The 17,042-nt window shown below is 36.2% G+C and overlaps 1 pseudogene; it reads right to left on the reverse strand.

Annotated features, from left to right (window-relative positions):
* Positions 1–16,380: 16,380 nt before the first annotated feature.
* Positions 16,381–16,584, reverse strand: LOC110212300 (guanine nucleotide-binding protein G(I)/G(S)/G(O) subunit gamma-5 pseudogene; annotated as a pseudogene).
* Positions 16,585–17,042: the final 458 nt, after the last annotated feature.

Consider the following 17,042-nt stretch of genomic DNA (forward strand, 5'->3'; position numbering starts at 1 on the left):
TGTTATTTTGCAGATGCCTTCTGGGACTTTTCAAGGAGCCTTTCAATTGATAGTTATTTTCACCAGCTGCGGAGTAGATTTGGGCTCTGGTCAGTAATATCTCCTCTTCTTGGTAGATACCTCAATCTCATCTCCCCTAAATCATGCAAGCCTGTGCACAATGCTTAATAGATCAAATATTTCACCAAAGAACAGATTAATTCAGAAAATTTAGCAGGGAGTGAAATTCCTCAAATTTGTCCATATTTTAAGGATTAAACAGCCAGTTGATTGGCTATATTTTACCTTATTTCAGAGCAAAGCATAAGAAACATTTCACTTTAGTAGATCCACTATGAATCTGTCATTCTGGGCCCAAATTATTCTAGAAGACTAAATAAAACCCAAACTTTTCCCTCTTCTAGGGCACCACTATCCTCCCAATAACCTAAGCTCACAGTCTAGTGTCATCCTCAATGCCCTACTTTTTCTCACTCATATCCAAACTGTTACCAAGTCCTGTGGATTCTACTGTCACAATAAAATTCTTATATATTCTCTTCTCTCCATTCACACAGTGACCATCATTGTTCAGGCCCTCATTTTGTTTCCATCACTGAAGTATTTCAATAACCTTCTGACTGTCTCCGTGTTTCAAGACTCTCTTTATATCAGTCCATCCATCCTCATTCAACTGACCCTCCTAACTCAAAGGTCTGACCACATCTCTCCCCCATAGAGAAAACTACAGTGGTCCCCTATTGCCTCTAGAATCGAGTATAAATTGCTCCATTTGGCTTTTAAAGCCTTTCTATATTTCCAGTCTTCTTATACTTCGCTCCCCTTCACATACTCTAGGATTCAGTGACCTCTTTGCTCTTTCTCAGATACCACTTCATCTCCAGTCTCCATACCTTTTCACGTGGCTGTCTCTCTTACCTGGAATTCTCTGCCTCCTCACTTTCATCTACTGGCTTCTTTGGCTTCCTTCCAATGTCAGTTAAAATAGTATCTTCTGCAAGAAGCCTTTGTTGATTCCTCTTAATACTGATAACTTGCTTCTGAAATCATCTCCAATCCATCCTGCACATATCTTACATATTATACATACTTGTTTTAACATTGTACCCTACCCCTTTCACTAGACTGTGAGCTCCTTGAGAGCCTGCACTGTCTTATTTGCTTTCTTTACATACCTAGCCATTAACACAGTACCTGGTAGATAGAATGTGCTTAGTAAATATTAGAGTGAACTGTATCTGAGGCTGTGTACATATACACACCTAGTTTCATGATCAACTGATTGGTAAAAATCAAAATCTCAGAATTGGAAGAGACCTTAGAGGCCATAGGCCAGCCCATACCTGAACAAGAATGCTGTCTACATCTTTTTATCCCTCCACTTGAAGTCTTTAGTGTTACCTGTCTTTTGAAACAATCCTTTCTATTTTGGGTAGCTTTAATTTTTAGGAAATTGTTCCATAAGTTGAGCCCAAATCTACCTCCTTTCAACTCTATTTTCAGCTCCCCTTCCCCAAACTTTGTTCCTAATTCTTTGTTCTGGAACAAAATAAGACAAATCTGATCTCTCTTCCACATAACAATCCTTCTACTTGAAGATGGTACTTGTGGTCACTATTATTGTTCTCTTCTCAAGGTGAAACATTTCCAGTCAGTTCTTTCAAGTAGTCCTTTTATGGTAGGATCTCTAGTCCTCACATCATGCTGATGAACCACTTTTGAATAATTGCTCATTAACATTATTGTTGTATTATATATATGTACGTGTACACATATACATATATTATCTTATTTAATCCTCATGAAAAACCTTGAAGTCAGACACTACAAGCATTATTATCTCCCTTTTGCAGGAAACTGAAGCTAAAAGAGATTAAATGACTTGATTATGGTTACACATCTAGTAAGTACATGAAGCAGGATTAAAAACCAGTTCTTTTTGACTCCTGGTTCACTATTTTATCCAACATACCTGCTGTCTACTGTCAGAAATCCACTAGGAATAATCAATTCCAAATGATCCAACTGGTTTGTATATGTAGCAATAGCCAGGCTTACTTCAGTTTAGGTTTTCTGCCCAATTCCCTCTTGTATTCTTAATTCTCTTGATTCCTAGATATGGACATCATATTTTTAGATTTTCAGAATGACATTTTGGAAGTTCCTCTTAAGTGAGGAGGGCACAACATCACAGATGCATGAATTGTTATTAATTAATAAAATTATAACCAACTATAATTTTTGAAAGGAACATTGCACTAAATGTGGTTTTATTTCAAATGCAAAGCTTGGAAAACATTTTAAGAAAGAAGAGTAGGAAATGTTACAATGAAATGATTATATTTTTTGTGGGGATCAAAACTGGGGTGGTAAGGAGATGTGCCCAGTTGACAATTTTCTATCTTTAATGAAATGTAATGGATTTTTATGTGTTTCTTCAAACATAATAACTCTCTACAAATTTATTATTTGTTTTTAATATCATAAAAAGCCAGTGTTATATTACTTAGTGTTCTCAAAGCTTTTAAAATGATGGCTCTATTATGTTATATTCACAAACAATTAGGTTTGGTGATCTGGATGAAACCCATTGTTGCCAACCTCTTGCAGCATTTTTTCCAAATAAAAATATTCTGCATATCTACTAAAATGTTCATTCTAAAAATTGCTTCCCTTATGATTTATCATTTGGTACAGATGCTTTCTTCTTTTATTTCAAGTTAATTTTTATGTCTGGTTTTCCCAAGCACTTGTTTGGATGGATCTTTGAAACCTCACTGAGGGAATCTTTGTACTTTATGATGATGGATTTGAACCTAAATCTTGTAATTCAGGCTAAGACCTGATGCAAAGATTTAAAATGGAATGCATATTGTAGACAGGCTTGTAGGCAGGATATCTATGGGCTGGTCCTAGCTCTGCCTTTTACTTTTGAGGGGCAAGACCTTGAGTAAATTCATTTAAACTCTTTGAGCCTCAGCTTCCTCATATGTAAAGTGATGATTGCTTGTGCTACCTGTCTTGCAGGGTTGTTTGTGAATATCATTAGATAAAATATTGGAGTAAATGACCTCTCAGGAACTTTTAAAATGCTACGGTTCAGATATGACCACATGAATATCCAGTTGGTCAATACCAATCCTTTAAGAGATGTTAGCATATAGAGAATTTAGAAAAGACTTAGAAGCACACAACTAGAAAATAACAAATGGGATCTTTAGAACACTCCAATGTAAATAATGATTACTTCTACACTAAGTCATTGCCTATGGGTGCTTTATCCATGTCTGTACATTCTAAAAACAGATGACACCCTGGTATATGTATTTCATTGTTGATTATTGTAATGATGGATATAAATGGCTATGTGATCAATGACGAAGCCACAATCTCAATTGATCATGTAGCCAAGAAACATTTCTTTGCTTGGATCCTTATCTTCCCCCTCAACAAATAGACCTTATCTTAATAAAACAATCTTCAAAAAGGCCTTGGAAATAGCCATTCCCCTACTTGCTTAGGCAGAGTAACAAATTATTCCAGGAGAGAAGAGAAGGCAGTTTAGGTCATTAATTCTCATATCAGGGTCACTTCCTGAGGGAAAACTTGAGAGTAAAAACATCATGTGGAGTCAGTTAAATGAATTTCTTATCTCGTTGATCTTCTTATACAGGTTATCTGTAAAATACTCCAATGACAAAGTCACTTCAGTTTGTGCCTTCATTGATCTTCAATTAAATTTTTTCCATCAAGTTTGGTTGATATTAGAGAGATAGATATGGATATAGATATAGAAATAGATAGATATAGGTATATACATATATGTGTGTGTGTGTGTGTGTATGTATTTTTTGTTTTCCTTACAAAACCTCACTTTTCAAAAGTATCATCCTCTTTTTAAGACAGGTTTTTCTGAGAGCATCCTTCAGCAAATATTTATTAAGCAATTATTATGTGACAGGCATGGTGTTGATAGAAATTGTTATTTTGTTATTATATTAATAACCAATTATTAGATTAGGATCCAAGCTTTTCTCCTCTTATTTCCTCATTAAGACTCAGCCCCTATAGATCAGTCAGTCCCTGAAAGAGATGATTGATTGATGAGATTGCCCTAACCCTTGGGGAACATATTCTTGGATCTTGGGCCTGGGACCAGACCCCACCCAGCTAGGAGACCTTACTCCTGTTTAGAGTGTAAACAGAAACCAATATGGGTGAGTTCTTGCCCTAGGAAAATGAGGCCCTGTCCTTGTAACCCTCCATTAGAATTTAGGCTGACCCAGCTCATGAAGGAGAAAACCAACAGAGCAGTCGGCATGGAGATAGGTTCCCTTGTCTAGATTGCTGGAGGTGGCTGAGACTCATGATCAAACCATGTTCTCAGCAAGAGAAGCTAAAGACTTCTAGCCTACCTCCTCATTAAATGTCTACCAGTCAGGTTTGATTTTAACTTGTCAGGGGCTTCCTTTTTTCCAAAAGTATATTGAGGGTTTCAGCTTCTAAGTGGTTTTGTCTTAGTTCTCCTGAGAGGAACAACTACCCATCAATTAACTATTAGCTAGCTCAGTTAATAAGTTGATTATTAATTACCCAGAAACTGTCTCTGGAACATTTTTTCATTCATCACAGTGCTAAGCACTAATAATGAAAATACAAGCAGAAAGAGTCCTTCACCTCAGGGAACTTACACCCTAATGGGACACAACAACATAGGAATGAAAGCTGACAAGAGATAAAGGAAACAATGGTATCCAGGAAAAACAACAACAACAACAACAACAACAACAACACTGGCATAGGTTCCCAAAGTGGTGATAACTGCCCTTGGGGGAGTAGGGTGCTGGAATGATCCACAGGGTGATAGTAGCCTTGGATGCAATTAAGGAGTAAACAAAAATAAAGGGGTGTTAGAAGCATAAGGAAAGAAGAGAAGACAAGAAAATTTTGAAAAACAAAACATTCATACATGTTTCATCTGTTATATAACAGAGTTAAAATCATAGCGATTACATTTTTTTCCAAATAAACACACAAAATCTAAGGTATAATGAATCAGTGGTCAAGTCCACTGACAGGTCTTAACAAGCAAGTGTTGGCTGGTGAGCATGTTGCACATTGTGGGGAAGTCCAGCATGCATTGATAGGAATATGTGCATGTAATGACTTGTTTTCAATATGACGCTATATGGGCTACATGACACAATATTGCACTACCAAAATTTCAATGCAGGAAAAAATCTTACAAATTTACAATAAATTATTAAATATAAGCTACATCATTGTGTGTGTGTGTGTGTGTGTTTATACATACATATGTATGAAATGAGACAAATCTCAAAAGAAAAAAAAACATTTAACTGCTAAAGAAAGTAGATTTCCAGGGGGGTGCTGAGCAATTTTTTTTTTTTTTGGTAAAGAGGGTGGTAGGCCAAATAACTTTCGGAACCTCTGCTGTAGAGGAATTCCTGAATGAAGCCTAGAAAGGAATAAGAACTGGCTAGTGTAGGTACCTTCCTTAAATGGAAGTTTGGGAGGAGCCATCCAATCAGGGGAAGAGGCCATAGAGAAGAAGGGTACTTCCAATGTGTGAATTCCAGGGCTGGTGGGAATCTCAAAGATGAAGAATTGGGATAGAGTAGAGGAAGTTAAGAATACAGCAATTCATTTACCCCATGAAATAAGATAAGGCATATTTGTTGACTTATCAATCATTTGTGGGCTTCACATTTGATATACTACCTCTTCTTTAGGTTCTTTAAACACAAATTTTCAGTGGGGAGTGACTTTTCCCTCAGTTCTTTGCACAAGCTATTGTCCAAGCCAAAAATACTTCCCCCCTTCACCTCACCTCTTAGACTATCTGGCTTCCATCAAAACTGATTCAGGTCAAGTGACACCTCTTGATTGTAGATCGTGCTCTCCACATGAATCCTCTTTGTATTTACTTCAACACTTGTATTTACATAAAATGTGTATTCACCAACCTATATACATGTTGTATTCTTGCAATAGAAGATAATTTCCTTGAAGACAAAGTTGTTGGTTTTTTTTTTCCCACTTTTGCCTGTATCACTAGTTAACTGAATATCTTGACCTTTGTAGGTGATTAATAAATGCTTGCTCAGTTGAATACCTTGATTTCATTCATTCTTCATTTTTTTCCTCACAGCCTTTGCAATCCTCATACCACAATTCAGTAATGGTAATTTTAAGGCCTCTAGTTTTGCTGCTGCCACAGCGTTAGCTGGGATTGAGGGACAGAGAGTACATGAAACAATTCCTGCAATCAAGCAGAATTGTGAGATCAAGCTGTGGTATGAATGAAAGTCTAGCATATAGAGCTTTAGTTGATCATATCCATACCACCTCATTTTTAACCCTATAATTGAGGGGTTAGTACCTCTGGTCCATTCTCCTAGAACACAGTAAATTAAATTGACCAGACAATTTAGTTATGTCCAGGCTTTCTATGTCCATATTAATATGGTCTATTATAAATATTTTGGGACAGGCCTTTGGAGTGAGAAGTGGGCAAAGTCTTCTTAGTGTTACCTGAACCACAGTCCCATACTGAATCTGTCTTCTTACAATATGCTTATGGCTACCATAACTAATGTCTTCTCTCTAAATTAGGATATAAAAGTACCCAAGTGTGGATTATGATTGTGTGCTTATAATACAAGAGGTATGCACACAATGGTCCATAAACTACAATATCAACCTCAAAGCCATTGAAGGGCTTTGATTGTATTGTGTAATCACCTGAGCTCAGTCAGATAATCCAGTAATCCTGCAGTTTTTCTTTCATGTCCAACATTTTTTTTTCAGAAATAAAAATTTACAAACTTTCTACTCAACAAAAAGTAATGATGAATATCTCAGCTCAATTATTTTCAGCTAAGATAGTATATTTATTCTGGTGCCAGATGTAGTATGTTAATGGATCACTGTACACTGGCATCTTGGGCAACTGTACTGTAAATGTTACACAAATTGATTTGACCTGAAAGGTTAGTATTGATTTAATTTATCTCATTTGGTTATACTGTGACCCACACTTAAGATCTAGGTTTAAATCATCAGTCTTCTACAGGTGTGAAGTGACCCAAGGTGAAGGAGGTAAGAAAAGGAATGAAAAGGAAATATTTTCCATCAGTAGGAAAATCAAAGAGTTGCCATTTTGTCCATGGGGAACATTTCATTCTCCTCCTGAGGACAATGGGAAATAGCATCTTCTCAGGAAGGAGGAATGCAATCAGCACTCAGAGTGCGCATTTTCATTATCCTGTCAACATTAAAATGCCAGCCTCTTAATAGTAGGATAGAAGCTCTTTGCAAAGCCAGGAATGTGGCTGGGGAAATGCTCTGCTCCATTGATCAATTTGGAAATCGGTAGAATGGGAGGAAAGGTGTTTCCTTTAGCTGACATATAAAACAGTCTTCTAAATGTTGAGTACAAACTCCTTCAGTTCCCATATTTTCCAGGAAATTAGTCACATGAATGAAAGAGAGGTTCAGGGGAGATTCAGAGACAGATGATATATTTTTTTAAAAGATATCTTTTTGTGTATAGAAGGAGTGAAATGGTTGTATGCTGGAATTAGTGTTGAATGATTAAAAATGATTAAAAATTTAAGCTGTTTAGTGGTTCATTAAACCATTGTGGGAACAACATATCATGTGGCTTTAATGCCAGAATTATTGTAGCCTGGGTATATGAAAATCATAAGGAAATGAAGAATAGCCTGAATTTTTAAAACCCAGCAACAATGTATATCTGAGGGAACACCTCATTAAGATGTGTTCTGTGAGTTACTGCTATGAAGTGGAAGCATGTTCATATTCTTCCAAATTACAAAGGGGGAAACTGAGGGTTAGGGAACCCCATGGAACAGACTAAAGTGACAAAAGTTGCCATATTAATTCTCTGGTAATAAAAATTATTGGCTTAACTGCTATTATTAGTTTCTGGGTTCCTGCTGTTTCTCAAGTGGCAAAGACATCTATTAATTAAACAAAACAGCCAGAGAGCTCCCCATGAGCTCACAGACATGGAATCCCTAGTGATTTAATGCAAATGTCCTAGACCTGAAATATCTGTTTTGAAAATAATCTCTGAGGTCCTTTTCCAGCTCTAATTCTTATGATCCTAGGATGGATGCAGGGCCTCTGAATATAAGTGGTCTTATTCCACTAGAATCTATAATATATTCCATGAAAGCGGGAACAATTGTGTCTAAATCTTATAGTTTTTTATCTTTTTTATCACCTAAAACACAACCCCTATATATATTCTCCCATCCTTTCCTCCCTTGCTCCACTCTCTGAGGAAGAAATAATTCTTTTCCTTATAAAGGTGAAACACTTATAAAGGTGTGTCTTTGATCCCATCTCATCTCATTTCCTACAGAAGCTTGCCCTAGCAATTATTTTTGTCTTCTCTTTCATTTCTAGGCTCTGCTTTTCTACTCAACTCTCTGCAGTCTAGAAATTTATCCTAGCCTTCTCTATCCTTAATCTCTATCCTTAAAACACCATCCCTGGACCTTGATATCTCCTGAGGATATTCTCTTTGCTTTTCCATTTTAATCAAGCGCTTGGGAAGTAGGACATTTTAGACTTAATCATTGCCCCCATTTCCTTACTTCCAACTCACTTCTCTACTATTTATAATTATGATAACGCCAGGCTTCCAATACAACATATAACTTTTCTCCCTTAAGTTAGCGGTGATCTCTTAGCTAAGTCTCAAGGCCTTTTCCCCAGTCTTCATCCTAACTGACCTCCTTGCAAGTTTTCACTCCTTCAAACATTTGTTCTTCATGGGTACAGGCTCCAACTTTGCCTTCCATGATATTGCTTTCTCTTCACATTTGTATATTCGTTCTCATCTTTTTAGTTACTATCTTCTATTTTCAATGCCCTATTCATGAATATCATCCTTTTCTTCTCCTCTGTTACACTTAGAGCTCTTGTTCTTTTCACCCTGGGCCCCTTGATAGGTGAGTTCATTACAACAAACATTATGTCTAGCCATTACATAGTCTATCCTGGCTATCTTCTTGTTATTCACTCTGACTGACACTGTACTCCATGGACCCCTGAACTTGAACACATGCCCAGTTCCTGAACTGTCCAGGCCACTAGACTTTGTGTCTCATCTGTGAGACATCCTCTGCCCTATTGGACTACCAGACTTTACCATTTACCTTGGCATCATATACTTTCTCCCAACCTCCTTTCCAGGTCTGGAATCATAAACAAATCAATACTGTCATTGCTACTGAAAAGGATGTAACAATAAATTCCTGTATGGCACTCACAATTTCTTTGACTTTCCAAACCAACTTATATGTCACAGGTAATAATTCCATGTTTATTCATTCCTTATTATGAGCTCTATAACGGCAAGAACTGTTACACTTTTGTATTTATATCTTGGACACCTAACATAGTATTTGGCACATAATAACCATTTAAAAAATTCCTTTTCACCCATTCATTCAAGCAATATCATTGACTTAATTATTTCCCGTGTATTCACATATCATCTTTTTTCAGATCTACCCCAGATCTATATATCCAGGACATCTCAACCAGGATATTCCTTTGGCATCTCAAACTTTATTTTCAAATTAAACCCACAATCTTTCTTCCTAAGTGAATGCTCTCCAAACTTCTTTATTTCTATCAAGGATACTGTTATCCTTTGAGTACCCAGGTTCATAATTTTGGAGTTATCTTTGAATTTGTTCTCTCCCTCATCACACTTTGCTTAATCAATTGATACATCCTTGTAATCCAAAACATCTGTCCAATCCATTCCATTTTTACAACTTGAAAAGGTTAAAATTCTAACTCAGGTCCTTATTACATAGATTACAAATTATATTTAATACCCTTTTAAAGAACCTACTATGTGATAGGCACTATAATAATTTTCTAAGTGGTCTCCCAGCTCTCAACTTCTTACCTCCCCAAGACATCTCCGAAGAGCTGCAAAAACAGTCTCACAAAGTTACAGTTGTGACACTACCCTTGTTCAAAAGCCCTCACTGGCGTCTTATTGTCTTTAGGTTAAAATATGAAATAAGCCTGTTATTAGCAGCTCTCCGCCATCTTACTCCCACCTATCTTTCTAGCCATATTTCATATTCATATTCATGTACCCTATGTTCCAGCCATACTGGGCTATTTGTTTCACAAATTCAACATTCTATGTTTTACTCTCTAATATTCACATGTGATATTTCTTATATGATTAATGCAGTCTTTACTTTCTGAATCTTTATCTTCTTTCAAAGGATCAGGATCAAATTTCCTAAATCCCTCCACCTGTACTGTACTCCCTACCTCCCACCCCCAATGTTATCATTTTATCCCTTCTGATGTTAGCTTGTATTTGCTTAGAAGTATATGTTTTCATCTATAATTTTTCCCTCCACACACATACCCTGATGTAAGCTCCCTGAAACAGAAACTGCTCATTTTGTCTTTATATCTTTAGAATCTAGCATAGTACCTTGCACATAGTAGATATATATATATCTATATATATATAGATATATATAGATATATATAGATATATATAGATATATATAGATATATCTATATATATCTATATATAGATATATATAGATATATCTATATATATCTATATCTATATCTATATCTATATCTATATCTATATCTATATCTATATCTATATCTATATCTATATCTATATCTATATCTATATATATTTAATTTAGTGAATTCAATTGAAATTAAACTCCACCATAATCAGAAAGTTAATTCTTTTTATCCTTAGGTCCTTCTAAGGATGTCCCTCGGTTCAATTCCTTTTTGTCAAATCATTGCATCCCTAAATTTGCACAATTTACTTAGTATGTGTCCATTAGAAGCATCTTACACACACCATCATTCAAATACTGAGGAATTCAATTGCTATCCTGAAAAGACCATAACAGTCATCCTAATCAGTTTAACATTTATTGAAATTCAAAGCTGGACAACCATTATTTTTTTTTCTTTTTGAAAGAATAGTTTGCATGTGAAAAAGAATGGTATAGTATTGAAAGTATTTTATCTTAAAAATCATTATTCACAGTAATTATCATTATTATGAAGTCTGCATTTACATAATGCCTTATGGTTTTCAAAGCCTTTTCTCATACTATATCACATTTGAAAAGTTCTTTCAATTATTTTATAAAGTGGAGGCTTTTAGATACCCAAACTTGATTGCTATAAACTAAATATAGGAAAATATTCACAAATTTAGAACTGAATGACATTGTACAGGTAAATAACAACAAAACCTTCATCTGACAAATGAGTGAACTGAAACCCAGAGAGGTAAATTATTTGCCTAAAGCCACTAAGATAATTTCATGATAGATACAAGATATCAACTCAGTTTTTCTAATTCATAATGCAGTACTGTTTCTTCTGCATCTTACTGAGATAACTGTTTGCTCACCCGTTCATAAGACCAAAGGAAAAGAGTCAAGTAGACCAAGGGAAAGAAGAGATTGTTTCTGATGGGCTTATTGCAGCAGATCATAGATAAGCCTTTGGTGTAATATTTAAAGTTTTAGCAGAGGATCCCCATATTATCTCCATTTTTATGTGAATTTCTATTGACTAGTGAATACTGAAATATCTTTTTGCTCTGTTCATAGAGACCACAGAGGAGTTAAACAGTAAAGCTGTGTCTTTTGTGTAGAGATTTTGTAAATCACTTGGGAAATGGAGAGAAGAGGAAGGATGAGAGAGAGTGTCAAGATATAAGCAAAAGGGGGTGGGAAAAGTCATGATAGGGTGAAAGGAAGCATTTTTGCCTTAGCTCCTCCACAAATTCCTCCAGAACATAAAACCATGTTCTAATCGTGAAAGCAAAAAAAAAAAAAAATCACAGAGAATTTTTTTTTCCAGGTCAGGATATCTTAGGAACATAGACAGAGAGCTCTGATGACAATGAGGTAAGGATGGGCCAGGAGCACAGTGCAATGACAGCAGTAGTGAGAAGCATTTTAGCACCCAGTGACAAAAATGAAAGAGATTGAAGAGCAGGGTAAAAAAGAAAAAGAAAGAAAGAGAGATCCCAAATTGTGCCTCTATGAGCCCTGGCAGCAAAAATAGGAAGAAAATACTTCCTTGAAATTAGAATTGGTTGAATTGTACAAGAATTGTAAAACCTCATTAAAAAAAATAACTCTTGAAAATAAGCTAATGGCAACTATAGGGGGCAGAGCCAAGACGGCAGAGTAAAAGCAGTGACTTGCTTGAGCCCTCCCCCAAACCTTTTCAAATACTTGTAAAAAATGGCTGTAAACAAATTCTAGAGGAGCAGAACACACAAAAAGGTGGAGTGAAACAAATTTTCAGTCCAAGACAACCTGGATGGTTGATTAGAAATATCTATCGCTCCAGGCTGGGAGAGAAACACAGTTCAACATGGGTGCACAGGCAAAATAGTCCTCAGCAAACCTGGAGCAGGCCTCAGAGGACTGAATCGCAGGCAGCTGTGGTGGTTTCCAGACTTCTCAAGCCACAAATGCCGAAGACAACTTAGAAGGTCATTAGGAAAAGTCTGTGACTGTGGTGAGAGAGAAGCTTGGTCCCAGCCCCAGTCCCTGTGCAATCCCAGGACAGTAGCTACTTCCAGAGCTCTCAGCCCAGAGACTGAAAGGGAATTGAGTGGCTGATTGGAGGGAAATTGCAAGGATCTCTTTGCTGGTGCTGAGTCAGGATTCTCTTGCTTTGCCTGTGCTTGGATCTGGATCTCAGTTCTGGGTGGTGATCCTGGGGTGAGGAGGAGTGCTGGCATGGTAGAGCTTGTGGTGGTGGTAAAGAGAGAGTCCTCCTGACAGTTCCAAGGCAGAAAAGAGTGCTTGTGGTCACTCATAGATCAGACCACAGGCCAGGAAAGGAGTAAACGCCTCACCCTTGACCAAACCACCTTGGAAGAACTAAAAACTTACAGGTCCCTAGAAATATCACTGAAAACAACTGTGCAAAATCCCCAAAGTTTGGGACAGTACATTCTCTACACTGGAAGCAGAACCCTACCTTAATAAAGAGTTTAAAAGTCAAGTAATTGGCTGGGATCATTAGCAAACTGTACAAAAAGTCCGACCATAGAATCTTTCTTTGGGTGACAAAGAACTTCAAAACATACAACCAGAAGAAAACAACAAAGTTAAAGCCAGAAGAGAGGATTATACTGGGAGAAGGAGAAAGGGAGACAAGAAAAGGCTTTTACAGTGGAGGGGAAGTGGGGGAATGAGTGAATCTTATACTTACCAGATTTGGCGTAAGGAGGGAATAATATGTACACTCAACTGGGTATGGAAAGTTATCTTACTCTACAGGAAAATAGGGGGGGATGGGGATAAGAGAGTGGGGGGATGATAGAGAGGAGGAGAGATTGGGGAAGGGGTCAATCATAAGCTAACACTTCTGAGGAGGGACAGGGTCAAAAGAGGGAATAGAATAAATGGGGGGCTGGAATAGGATGAAGAGAAATATAGTTAGTTTTCCACAGAATGACTACTATGCAAGTGTTTTGCATGACTGCTGAAGAATATTCTGTATCTAGTTGCTTGCCTTCTCAATGAAGATGGGTGGGGAGGGAGGGAGGGAGAAAATTTGGAACCCGAAGTTTTAAAAATAAATGTTAAAAAATTGTTTTCACATGCAACTCGGAAGGCAATGTGGTATAGAAATCTATCCTGCCCTATAGGAAAATAGAAGGGGAAGGGGATAAGAGAAGCGGGGGGCAGGGTAGAAGGGAGGACAGATTATGGGAAAGTGTAATCAGAATTCATGCTGTCTTGGGGTGGGGGAAGGGATGAGATGAGGAGAAAATTTGTAACTCCAAATCTTGTGGATGTGAATGTTGAAAACTAAAAATAGATAAATTAATGAATTTTTTAAAAAGAAAACAAATAAGCTAATGACTCCATGAAACTTCAAGAAACAAAAAAAAATCCGAAGACTGAAAAATAGTAGAAAATATGAAACCACATAAGAAAAACAACTCATTGGGAAAATGAATTAAGAAGAGATCATTAAAAGAATCATTGGACTACCTGAAATCCATTACAACAACAAAAGAGTTTAGAAAACATTTTAAGAAATTATAAAGAAAAATGTACAAAATATCTTAGAACCAGAGGGCAACATAGAAAATGAAAGAATCCACTGGTCACATCTTGAAAGAAATATCAAAAGGAAAACTCTCAAGAATACTATAACCAAAATCCAGAGGTCCTAGGTCAAGGAGAAAACATTACAATAAGGCAGAAAGAAAGAATTCAGGTACCATGGAGCTACAGTCGTCATCATATAAGATTTATCAACTACCACCATAAAAAGAATGAAGATCTTGGAATGTGATATTGCAGAAGGTAAATAATCTAGTACTACAATTAAGAATACCTCAGAAAAACTGAGTTTAATGTTACATAGAAAAGAGAAAGGATATTTAATGAAATAGAGAAATTTCAAATATTCTGGATGAATATACTGGAGCTAAATAGAATGTCAGACATTTAAACACAAGACTTAAGAAAAGCATAGAAAGGTAAACATGAGTGAGAAATCTTAAAGGATTAGAAAAAATTAAACAGTTTCAATTTTTATATGGGAAGATAACACATATAACCTTTTAGAATGTTATTATCCACATGGGTCTTAGAGGGTTTAGGTAAGATTCTATTTTATTGAGATGATCTCAGATGAAGAAAGGTGAGACAGGAAACTGCCAAAGAAGACAGTGGAAGGGAGAGAAAGAATGGGGAAAAGTATCTCTCAAAAATGGGGCACTCAGGAAAAAAAAAACTATTATATTGAAAGGAGAAAGTTGGGTGAGCGGCTAACACCACAACATAACTTTCATCTGAACTGGTTGAAGGAGGGAGTGATATACATAAACACATAATTCAATACAGAAATTCATTCTACTCAACATAGAAGTAGGAAAGAAAAAGGGCAAGAGAATGGGAGAGGAGATAAGAGGAAGGAGAAATGAAGGAAGGCTGTGGTTAGAGACAAAACAGATCCTTAATTAGAGTACAGGGTGAAAAAGAGAAGCATAGTTATAAAATAATATCATGGAGGGAAATGCGTAGTTTTAGTTAATTTTGAATGGGATGAACTTCCTCACTAAATAAAAAGAGGATAGCAGAACGGATTAGAAACCGGAATCCAAAATAATTGTTTTTGAAAAATGCACTTAAAAAACCAAAAAGAAGAAGTGGTGTTAAAATGTAGGTCTGGAGTAGAATCTATGATGCTTCAAATGAGATGAAAAAAAGGCAGGAGCATCAATAAGATATCAGTCAAAGCAAAAACAAAAGTAAAAGTAATTAAAAGAGATAAACAAGGAAAATACATTTTGCATAAAGGTACTATATACAATGAATTAATATCAATATTGAACATATATTAAACAAAAGGTATAGCATCCAGATTCTTAAAAGAAAAGTTAAATGAGTTATAGAAGGGAATAAGCAATAAAAATTTTAAGATGGGGAACCTAAACTTGCCCCCTCTCAGTCCTATATAAAACTAACAATAACATATAAAAGAAAGAGATTAAGGAGATGAATCGCATTTTATAAAAGTTAGATATGGTAAGATTCTGGAGAACAGTGGATTGGAATAGAAAGGTATATACTGTACCTATTTCTCAGTTGTAAAGGGAACCTTCACAAAAAATGAAACTGCATTAGGGTATAAAAACAACACAGACAAAAGCAGAAAATCAGTAATGTTTAATGAAACTTTTCTAACCTCAGTGCAATAAAAATTACATTCAATATAAGGCCTTTGAAATACAGATTAAAAATTAACTGGAAAGTAATTAGTCATTCCTAAAGAATGAGTGGGTCAAATAACATATCATACAAATGATCCCTAATTTTATTAAACAGAATGACAATGAGACAAAATGACAACATTTGTGGAATGCAGTCAAAGAAGTTCTAAATGGAAATTTATATCTCTAAACATTTATATCAATAATAGAGAAAAAGGGCAGATCAACAAATTGGGCATGCAACTAAAAAAACAGAAAAGCAAGAAATTAGAAACCCTCAATTAAACACTTAAATAGAAATTTAAGAAAAATCAAAGGAGAACTTAAAACTGAAAGAAAAAAAGAAAAAACGATCCAATAAACAAAACTTGGAGCCTATTTAAAAAAAATAAAATAAATGAATAATTGGCTATTTAAAAAAAAAAGAAAACCTGTTGAAAACTAAAAATAAATTAATTAATGTTAAAAAAGAGGAAAAAAAACATATATCACAGATCCACATATAAAGACTGGATTCGGAGATCCTTCCCAAGTAGCTTAAGATCATCTTGCTACAAGAAACAGACTTTTGGGGGCTGGAAAGGATTAGTCTTGGAAGATACTCCAGTCAGCAGGGCATCATTTTGGGCATTTTGCAGGCAAAACTGTTTCAGATCAGCAGCAGCTTGAGAAACCTTAACGCGGTGGAGCCTGGCCTCAAGCTGGAGCTGCTGCACTATCTTCCTCATGGCAATGACATTGGAGCTGCTGCACATGGTGCAAGTAGTCAGGATCTGTGGTAGATGGTCTGTGGTTGGGTGGTGGGTGGTGGGTGGTAGGTGGTCAGGCAGACATCTGCTTACTCCCTGGCTTGTTGGGTCTGGCTAGGATTATGATTCTTAATCCACTCTGTTATCCACTTCTGTTTTATGGGAGAATTTATCCTATTCACATAGTTATGGTTACTATCTATGTCTTCCTCTCCATCCTATTTTCCTCCCTGTTTATGCTTTTCTCTATCCTTTTTCCCTTTCCTGCCTCACTAGAGTTTTGCTTTTGACTACCACCTTTTTCAGTCTGCCCTCCTTTGTAAGCCCCCTCCTTTTTCTTCCCCTTTACCCTCACTACTTCTTCTCTCCTTTCTCTCTTCTAAGAGTTAGAAATAATCTGATTGTTATTTCCCTCTTTGAGTGAAATCTGATGAAAGCAAGGTTCAAATAATGTTCATCTCCCT

The sequence above is a fragment of the Phascolarctos cinereus genome, unplaced genomic scaffold (genome assembly GCF_003287225.1).
Source record: "Phascolarctos cinereus isolate Bilbo 61053 unplaced genomic scaffold, phaCin_HiC Scaffold_2;HRSCAF=192, whole genome shotgun sequence".
Taxonomy (NCBI): domain Eukaryota; kingdom Metazoa; phylum Chordata; class Mammalia; order Diprotodontia; family Phascolarctidae; genus Phascolarctos; species Phascolarctos cinereus.